We start from the raw sequence: 7,822 nt of genomic DNA, 5'->3' as shown, positions 1-7,822 counted from the left end.
CATCTTCTCAGTATAATAATATAACAACTTTTGCCTAAATCAAGTTAATGCTTCCATTATTACACAAAATAAGTTTTGTTCATACAAAAGCCAAACTGTATACTCTAAACATGACATTGCTTTTATAATTTTTTTTGCTTTTCATATTAAAATCCTTGCTTATAGAATTTATTTACTTATAGAACTTACTATGGTCCAGTCATCATTTTGTCCACATTTTTATGTAATAGTATTATTTTCCAAATGGTCAAAAATATCAGATACTCTACCAATTATTTTGGAAATTGTGATAGTTAATTTTATTTGTCTAGGTGTCCTGAGTGTTGGTCAAACATTCTTAATGTTTCTGTGAAGATGCTTTTGATAAAATTAATGTTTAAATCTCATAAAGCAGATTGCTCTCCATTAAATAGGAAGGTCCCATCTAGTTACTTAAGAACATGAACAAGGGCTGGGAAGGTGGCTCAGTGGTAGAGTGCTTGCCTTGTATGCCTGAGGCCCTGGGTTTGATTCCTCAGCACCACATAAGCAAAAAGCAAAAAGCTGTAAGTGGCACTGTGGCTCAAGTGGTAGAGCACTAGCCTTGAGCTGAAGAGCTGAGTGACAGCGCCTGGGCCCAGAGTTCAGGCCCCACAACTGGACACCCCCCCCCAAAAAAAAAAGAAAAAAAAAGAACATGAACAAAACAGTAGCTTTCTCCAACAGATAGCCTTCAGACTCTCCTGAGATTGATCCTTCTGAACAATCATTCTGAAATTGCCTCATCTGTTCTCTTTTGTTTCCAGCCTACAGCTCATCCATACAAATTTGGACTTGTCAAACTTCTGTATTAATCAAGTTTTTATCACTATAATACATACCTAAGACAATCAAATTATAAACAGAAAAAAATATTGCTTGGACTGGGAATGGTGATAAGGTACCTGCCTAGCATGCATGAAACCCTGGATTCAATTCCGCAGTACCACATAAACAGAAAAAGCTGGAAGTGGCGCTGTGGCTCAAGTGGTAGAGTGCTAACATTGAGCAGAAGCAGCTTAGGGACAGCACCTAGCCCCTGATTTCAAGCTGGAGGATTGGCAAAAAAAAAAAAAAAAAAAAAAAAAAAAAAAAACAACCAACCAAAAAAATTACACACACACTCACACATACACCTATTGCTTATCTTACAATCTTACAGTCTTAGAAGACCCACAGTAAAGATAACAGCCTCTATTTACTGCAACAATTACTTGGAAGGCAAATCAAGGTGGTATAATCCTCTCTGCTGTCAGTCTGAAGTCTTTAGGTCTAGTTGGCTGGTGGTAGCCCTTAAGAGGGTTAGTGGAAGCTCTGTTTCTGTTTCTCTCCGTTATAGAGTTGAAGATACAACTGTAGAGTTTGCCCATGTTAAGCATAACAGGGATTTAGAAGCTGCTCTTGATGAAAAGCACGGATTCCTCATTTTGGCTGCACATGTCCAAAGGGTAACTTTTATCTGTGTTCTTTTCTCTCCCATCAGGTCACCTTACAGCCATCTTGGCACCCGGGAAGGGCAAAACTATTGGGTAAACACTTCACTGGAGTCAAAGCTACCCAATGCCAGGCAACAAGGACCTTTGGGTATGTGCTTACACGCTTGCTAGTACTAGGATGTGAACTCAGGGCCTTGTGCCCTTTTTTTTTGGTCAGTCCTGGGTCTTGAACTCAGGGCTTTAACACTGTTCCTGACCTTCTTTTGTTCAAGGCTAGTACTCTACCACTTCAGCCACAGCACTATGTCCAGCATTTTCTGTTTATAGGAGACTGAGGAATCAAACCCATGCCTTCATGCATGCTAAGCAAGCACGCTACCACTAAGCCACATTCCCAGCCCCTCAAGTTTCTTTTGCTCAAGGCTAATACTATATTACTTGAGCCACAGTGCCACTTGCAGCTTTTTCTGAGTGGTTTATCAGATATATAGAGTCTTGTGGACTTTGTAAGGGATGGCTTCAAACTGTGATCCTCAGATTTCAGTCTCCTTAATAGCTAGGATTATGGGTATCAGCCACCAGCACCCAGCACTTGTTTGTTTTTGTTCTGGCTCTGGGGCTTGAACTCCAGGCCTGAGTGCTGAACCTGAATGGTTTTATTGTTGTTTTTCCTCAAGGCTAGTGCTCTATCATTTAAGCCATAGCTCCACTTTGCTTTTTGGTGGTCAATTGGAGATCAGAATCTCATAGGTATTCCTGCCTGGGCTGGCTTAGAACCATGATGCTTAGATCACAGCCTCCTGAGTAGCTAGGATTACAGGCTTGAGCCACCAGGGGCTGGTGAGACTTGTGCTCTTGCTTGGCATTTTTGTTGTTGTTGTTCATGGATAATACTTAAGCCATGCCTTTACTTCTCACATTTTGCTGCTCAATTGACGATGAAAATCTCATAGACTTGTTTTCTCTGAGTTGGCTTCAAACCGTGACCCTCAGATCTCTCAAACCTCCCTAGTATCTAGGATTACAGATATAATCCATTGGTTCCTGGCTCCAAATTCTTTCAGGTAAATTACTACATGGCACTTTATTTGTTTATTTGTTTATTTTTATTTTTGGCTCCGTCATGGGGCCTGAACTCTGGGCTTGGGCGCTGTCCCTCAGCTTTTCAGCTCAAGGCTAGTGCTCTACCACTTGAGCCACAGCACCATGTCTGGCTTTTTTTTTCTGCTTATGTGGTGCTAAGGAATCGAACCCAGGGCCTCATGCTTGCAAGGCAAGTGCTCTACCACTGAGCCACCTTCCCAGCCCAGTACTTTACTTTTTTGGCCAGGCCCTAGGGCTTGAATTCAGGGCCTGGGCACTGTCCCTAAGCTTCTTTTACTCAAGGCTAGAACTCTACCACTTGAGCCACAGCACTACTTCTGGCCTTTTCGGTTTATGTGGTATTGAGGAATCGAATCCAGGGCTACATGCATGCTAGGAAAGCACTATACCACTAAGCCACATTTCCCCCACATGGTACTTTTTTTGGGGGGGTGGGGGGAGTCCAGTTGTGGGGTCTGAACTCTGGGCCTGGGCGCTGTCCCTCAGCTCTTCAGCTCAAGGCAAGCGCTCTACCACTGAGCCACCTTCCCAGCCCCGCCACGTGGTACTTTCATAATGAGAACACTTTTTTTTTTTTTTTTCTTTTTCTTTTTGGTCTGAACTCTGGGCCTGGGCGCTGTCCCTCAGCTCTTCAGCTCAAGGCTAGCGCTCTACCACTTGAGCCACAGCGCCACTTCCGGCTTTTTTCTTTTTGTTTATGTGGTGCTGAGGAATCGAACCCAGGGCCTCAGGCATGCAAGGCAAGCGCTCTACCACTGAGCCACCTTCCCAGCCCATGAGAACACTTCTAATGGGAAAAAAAGGATGAGTACAAGCTGAGTCCTAAAGGAGGAACTGGAGCTTCAGCTCAAGTGGTAAAGTGTTAGCCTTAAGCACAAAAGCTTAGGAACAGTATTCAAGCCCTGAGTTCAAGCCCCAGAGCCAGCACAAAAACAAAACAGTGTTGGCACTGGTGGTTCGTGCCTGTAATCCTAGCCACTAAGGAGGCTGAGATTTGTGGATTGCAGTTTGAAGCCAGCTCAGGCAAGAAAGTCCATGAGACTCTTATCTCCAATAAATTCAAGCTCCAGGATATTCTCTCTTTCTCTCTCTCTCTCTCTCTCTCTCCCTCCCCCCCTCTCTCTCTCCCTCCCCTCTCTCTCTCTTTCTCTCTCTCTGTCACACACACTCTGTCTCTCTCTCACACACACATACTATGTCAGTATCATTTATGCCTGTAATCCCAGCACTGAGAAGTCTGAAAAAGGAAAATAGCATGTAGTAGACCTGCCTGAGCTACACAGAAAGACCTGGTCTCAACACAAATAGGAAACACCCTAGATGTTTAAGCAGATGAGAATTTAGGTTACACTGGTACTAGTCTAGCCTCTTCATTTTGAAGACAAAGCTCATGTGATTTCTCTTAAGCAATGGAGCCAAGTGTTACTCTGAGTTTATCTGAGAAGACATTGCTGAATGTCTTCCTCACCCTAATCTTGTTTAATCTTTAAAGACTGGATGCCAGAAGTTCCTCTGTAGGTGGGCTGGCCAAAACCAGTTGAGTCTAAGACACAGTGACTGACTCTCAGACCACCTCTAAAGTCATTATAATGATATCTGTAGGATAAATGACACTCAGCTCTGAGACCAGGGGCTCCAAATACACATAATAGGATCAAAGGATGAGCAGCTCTGAAGTCCAGGAAAATCCTCACCTATTCACAGAAAGCAAGAGGATATCCTTTCCTTCATTGGCTTGTCCTCTTATGTGCCTGCATGCCCACACACGTGTGTGTTTGTGTGTGTATGTGTAACTAGGATTACAGGCCTGAGCCATCAACATTTGGCTCTTATTTTTTTCCCTTGGTTTCTGTACTCTCAGCCTCCAAGGATTGAGTTAAGTCTCCTTCATTGCTAGGTGATGCTTGAGCTTGATAGTGACTCCACAATTCAGAGAAAGAAAAGCACTCAGTTTGAGGCACAGACTTGTGACTGGAGACATCAGCCTCCAGCCTCCCTGGCCAGTGCTCTTTCTGTAATTTCTACGGAAAATTTTGGGTCTCTCCTTCCCCCCCCCCCCCCCCCAGCTGTACTGAGGTTTAAACTCAAGGCTTCAAGCTTGCTAGGCAGGCACTCTACCACTTGAGCCATACTCCCATCTAACATAGATATATTTGATTATTTGACACAGGATCTTGCTTGTAACATAGGCTGGCCTCCAACTCAATATGTTGCTGACTCAGCCTGATGTGATATAGGCATATACCATCATATCAAACAATATTTTAAATTGTTTAACTCTTTTGTTTGTTGTTTTTTCTTGTCAGTTGTGGGGCTTGAATTCTGGGCCTGGGCACTGTCCCTCAGCTCTAGGCTAGCGCTCTACCACTTGAGCCACAGTGCCACTTCTTGTTTTCTGGTGGTTAATTGGAGATAAAAGTCTCATGCGCCGGGCGCTGGTGGCTCACGCCTGTAATCCTAGCTACTCAGGAGGCTGAGATCTGAGGATCGCAGTTCAAAGCCAGCCCGGGCAGGAGAGACCGTGAGACTCCTATCTCCAATAAACCACCAGAAAACCGGAAGTGGCGCTGTAGCTCTAGTGGTAGAGCGCTTGCCTTGAGCTGAATTGCTGAGGGACAGCACCTAGGCCCAGAGTTCAAGTCCCACGACCGACAAAAAAAAAAAAAAAAAAAAAGTCTCATGGACTTTCCTTTCCCGGGCTGGTTTTGAATGGTGACCCTCAGATCTCAGCCTCCTGAGAGGCTAGAATACAGGTGTGAGCCACTGGCGCCTGGCTAATTGTTTAACTTTTAGCCAAATAAATCATAGAAATTGTGGATAGGAAAAATTTCAGAAACCCAGGTCTTCTCTGGCAGAACCAGTGACTTGGGGAGGAGACAGGAACTATTTCCTGGAAATATAGACATAGGAAAAAGGCCCAAACTTTACTCCTTCAAAGATCAATGTTTTCTCTTTGGTGATAGTTAAGGGCAGGCAGAAATCTTTCATCATCAGGATGAAAATGTTATACCTCAAGTTATTTTTGTTTTTTGTTTTGTCAGTTATGGGGCTTGAACTCTGGGCCTGAATATTGTCTCTGAGCATTTCAGCTCAAGGCGAACGCTCTACTACTTGAGCCACAGCACCACTTCCAGTTTTCTGGTGGTTTATTGGAGATAAGAGTTTCATGGACTTTCTTGCTTGGGCTGGCTTTGAACCATGATCTTCAGATCTCAGCCTCTTGAGTAGCTAGGATTACAGAGGTGAGCCACCAACACCCTGCAACCCCAACTTTGAAATAACACAAATCTTGAGTCACACTAATATTTATCTTTTTTGGGGGGGGGTTCGGTCGTGGGGCCTGAACTCTGGGCCTGGACGCTGTCCCTCAGCTCTTCAGCTCAAGGCTAGCACTCTACCACTTGAGCCACAGCTCCACTTCCCGGCTTTTTTCTTTTTGCTTATGTGGTGCTGAGGAATAGAACCCAGGGCCTCAGGCATGCAAGACAAGCGCTTTACCACTGAGCCACCTTCCCAGGCCCTCACATTAATATTTATTTATTTATTTATTTTTTTTGGTCGGTAGTGGGACTTGAACTCTGGGCCTGGGCGCTGTCCCTCAGCTCTTCAGCTCAAGGCGAACGCTCTACCACTTGAGCTACAGCGCCACTTCCGGGTTTCTTGTGGTTTATTGGAGATAGGAGTCTCACGGTCTCTCCTGCCCCGGCTGGCTTTGAACTGCGATCCTCAGATCTCAGCCTCCTGAGTAGCTAGGATTACAGGCGTGAGCCACCAGCGCCCGGCTCACATTAATATTTAAAGCAAATTATTAACCTTCAATGTAACATTGAAGTGGTTTAACTAAAATTAAGCTCTTTTCTAAAAAAAGAAAAAGAAAAAGAAAGTTTAGCCAGGAGCCTGTGTCTCACATCTGTAAACCTAGCTACTGAAGACATTGAGATTTGAACATCATAGTTCCAAGCCAGCCCAGGTAGGAAAATCCATAGACTTACCTCTAATTAACCAAAAAGCTGGAAGTGGAACCATGGCCCAAGTTGTAGAACATTTGCCTTGAGCAAAAAAAGCTCAGTGAAAACATCTAGGCCCTGACTCAGGACTGGCAAAAAAAAAAAAAAAGGTTAGAAATAAAAAGCACATGGAAACCTCAAAAGCAGTTTTAACCAAACTTTTAAAATCTCTAGAGAAAAGAAATACAATGAAGACTATATGATAATTAAAAAATTAAAAACTTGAATTGTAGGAAAGAATCCATATTTTGGAACTTACTCAAATTTCAAAGTTTTGTCTTGAGATCTTAAATTTTGAATTCAGTATTGTAGAGCAAAATTGAAAAGCAATTAGGAATTCAAGTTTATAGCACCAACTTCCTTCCCAAGGAAATCTATTGATTTGTAATTTGGCCCTGAATGTGACCTGTGCCCTTCCTGTCATGACGATTTGGGTCACTCAGTCTACAACAAATGCAGCTGCTCATTTGCCATTCTTTTATTTGCATGACAATGTGTGGGAATAGATTCACAATTAATAAAACATTTCCAGTAAGCAGTCAGACTAAGGAAGTGAAGAACATTCCTCTAGTAAGTGTAAAAAGAAATGTTTCATTTTTGCCTTATTGTAGACAAAAGAAAACTTCATGTCTTTCACAATTTTGGTAAAGGCCCAAACTGTACATTTGGCTATTGTGTGTAAAAAAAGTTATATAGACTCAAACTAGTATTTAGTTAAGAACAACAACAACAAAGAGGCTGGGAATGAATGTGGCTTAGTGGGAGAGGGCTTGCCGAGCATGCACAAAGCCCTGGGTTTGATTCCTTAGTACCACATAAACAGAAAAAACTGGTAGTGGCATTGTGGCTCAAGTGGTAGAGTGCTTGAACAAAAGAAGTAGGGAAGTGCTCAGGCCCTGAGTTCAAGCCTCAGGACTGTCTCTCTCTCTCTCTCACACACACACACACACACACTATATATATATATATATATATATATATATATATATATATATATATATATATATATATATATATAAAATTTATATATATATATAATTTATATATATATATATATATATATATAAATTTGTTCAGTTTTTTTTGGGGGGGGGTGTCCAGTCGTGGGGCCTGAACTCTGGGCCTGGGTGCTGTCCCTCAGCTCAAGGCTAGCACTCTACCACTTGATCCACAGCGCCACTTCCGGCTTTTTTTCTTTTTGCTCAGGCATGGAAGGCAAGCGCTCTACCACTGAGACACCTTCCCAGCCCAATTTGT

Source organism: Dipodomys merriami, unplaced genomic scaffold, assembly GCF_024711535.1.
Source record: "Dipodomys merriami isolate MVZ:Mamm:240054 unplaced genomic scaffold, mDipMer1.0.p SCAF_9, whole genome shotgun sequence".
In the NCBI taxonomy this organism is placed as follows: Eukaryota; Metazoa; Chordata; class Mammalia; order Rodentia; family Heteromyidae; genus Dipodomys; species Dipodomys merriami.
This window is presented reverse-complemented; position numbering follows the sequence as displayed.